Source organism: Papaver somniferum, unplaced genomic scaffold (genome assembly GCF_003573695.1).
Source record: "Papaver somniferum cultivar HN1 unplaced genomic scaffold, ASM357369v1 unplaced-scaffold_11317, whole genome shotgun sequence".
Classification (NCBI taxonomy): Eukaryota; Viridiplantae; Streptophyta; class Magnoliopsida; order Ranunculales; family Papaveraceae; genus Papaver; species Papaver somniferum.
Genome location: NW_020620290.1, coordinates 1 through 2,510, shown reverse-complemented (window position 1 = coordinate 2,510; position 2,510 = coordinate 1). Strand labels below are relative to the sequence as shown.

At 36.7% G+C, this 2,510-nt stretch overlaps 1 long non-coding RNA gene across 1 annotated transcript; it reads left to right on the top strand.

Annotated features, from left to right (window-relative positions):
* Positions 1 to 127: 127 nt before the first annotated feature.
* LOC113328639 lies at positions 128 to 2,326 on the top strand. The gene is made up of 2 exons (XR_003349494.1): positions 128 to 428; positions 2,179 to 2,326. It is a non-coding gene; the product is annotated as an uncharacterized LOC113328639 (long non-coding RNA).
* The last annotated feature ends 184 nt before the right edge of the window (positions 2,327 to 2,510 follow it).

The window sequence follows — 2,510 nt, the reverse complement described above, 5'->3', positions numbered from 1 at the left end:
ACATTAATTAATAGAAATTAATTTAACAACGATTTATATATGAAACTAGTATCATTGTATAAGTCTCGAAAAGTTAGGCGAAATGGATTGCTCGAACGTGTCAATCGGATACCGGACGAAGAAGATATCATCGGACAAGCAGGAAGACCGACCTGGCTGCCCTTATCCAAAACGTAGGTGCCTCAGTAATTTTCTTTGGCTTTATCATCACCAACGTGTCGTAGAGAAATCATTTCTCTTTTCTTTTCTCTTTCCTTCTTCTTTCTTCTTCTCTTTGTTCTTTCTTTTCTCCTCTCTGTTGGTCTCGATTTCTGAGGGTTTGAGGTTGATTTAATATGAGCGATTTTTAATAAACTTAGTAGAATTTTTATATGAGGAAGAAGGTGATGTTGTTGTTGTCGATTTAGTTCTGGAAAAGCAGAAATTTGGTAAGCCGATTTAGGATTTTGTGTTAATTTATTTTCTTTATGAAATCATTTTGATTGGATGGATTATAGGTGGGTCTGTCTTGATTTGAGTTATAGATGGTTGTTTAGGGTTTGATTTTAATTTTCTTTAGGAATCAGGTGAAGGGGTTGTGTAATTAGGGTTCCTGAGTTGAGTAATTTCAGATTAAGAAGATGAATTGATTATACGTAATTGAGATTGGGTTGATGGTTTAAGGTTCTGCATAGAGGAAATAGGAACTAGGGTTTGAAGTTGTAATTGAGAATTAATTGCATTGTTTTAGGAGGAAGATGAATTGGTGAAATTAGGTTGTTGTTGGTGGATTAAAATTAGGGTTCTGTGACTTGAGGAGGATGAAGTTGGGAGCTGTTGAGAGGAAAAGATGGGTCTGGTGATTTGAATTACAGGGGATTCTGAAGTTACAAATGTGCAGAGGTTAGTAATTTGAATAATGGTGATACATATGAGGCTGTTAATGGATTTGATCAGCAGGGTCTTGATTATGTTTAGATGATTGTTAGGTATGGTGGTTAGTTACAGGTGGTGACTATGAAGTTAGAATTAATGATAACTTTGGAAGAAGAGCTATGGATTGTGTAATGAGTTGAGTTGCAAGAAAGATGTTGATGACGCTGTTATTGCTGACATGAAGATATGAAGTATGGCTGGATAAGGAGATGGATTTGCAATTGGAAGAGTGGATGTTTGTATTGTTACTGAATTGGTTATGCTGAGTTGGTTTAAATTGTAGTAATGATGATGTGGGTGGAGATATGCTGATGTGTAATATATGGAGTTGGGAAGGAAGAGTAGTTCTTACTGAAGTTGAGAATGATAGCAACTCTTGGTTGATGATGTGATGAAGATGAGTTTAATTCAGTCAGTGGAGGTTCAAGTTGTAGATATTGCAGGTGTGATGGTGCTGGTTGTTTGGTTGCGCTGAATTGAAGTGTAACTGCAGCTAAATGTAACTTTGCTGGAATTTGATACAACTTGGAGCCGAACTCTAACTGGTGGTGCTGAACTGATATTGAGTTAAGTATATAATGAAGCTATGATGTACTTTATAATAGCAGTGAACTACAAGGGGTTAATGGTGAATGCTATAAAGAACTGGTAGTGATGGGTCTGATATGGAATGAGCTGGGGTTAGAGTCTCAGCTGTGTGTGAATCTTAGACTTGTCTGACTGACTCTGTTCATCCAGACTTAGTTTATGTTTTGTCTGACTCAGTTTCTGACTGAGTTGTATCGGTGTTGACTCACCAAGTTACCTTCTTGACCTGAGTTGACTCAGTGGACCGAGTTGGACCTTGACTCTGGAATTTGACTAGCCTGGACTGTTAGATGATTCCTTTGACCGTCGTTGACCGTTAGTTTGACCCAGTTGGACTGGGCCTTGTGTAGTGGGCCGAGTTTAGTGGACTTGGGCTTTAATCTAGTTTTCTTATTTAGATGAATTGGACCACTTGTGGTCCGAGTTGACCTTTGGTTCCTTTTACAAAGTTGTATATATTCAAAAGACATATCTAATGAACTATAGAACCAACCTAAATCAATTAGTAAACCTTAGATGTGCTAAAAACAGACAATGAAAAGGTGTAGAATAATTAATGGGCTTAGAACCATTAGATAGTTCACTTAGCCTATAACTAGAGTGTTGTATGAGATTATGTTATGAGCTTTGTGTGAGCCTTTTGGCTAATCTTTAGAGTGCTTGTGTGATTAACAGTTAATCGTTATTAACAACGATCAATTCAAAGGATGATCCAGTGGATTGAACATCTCGAGGTAGGCGAGGCTTGTCATCAAAAGAGGTGGGAATCTATAACGAATTCTCTTGTACTCATTATTGTTTTATAAATCTATCTTTTGTGAAATCCATGCATATCTTTGTTACTATATGATAGCGTATGCATGTATTATTTGTGTGCAATACAAACTAGTTTTCTTTTACATTTTGGGATGGGCTTGGATCTTTAGAAACAACTAATATCTTTGTTTTGGGAGTATTTACTTATTTTCCAAAATGTGATTCTTTCCAATAACTGGAAAGTGGTTACA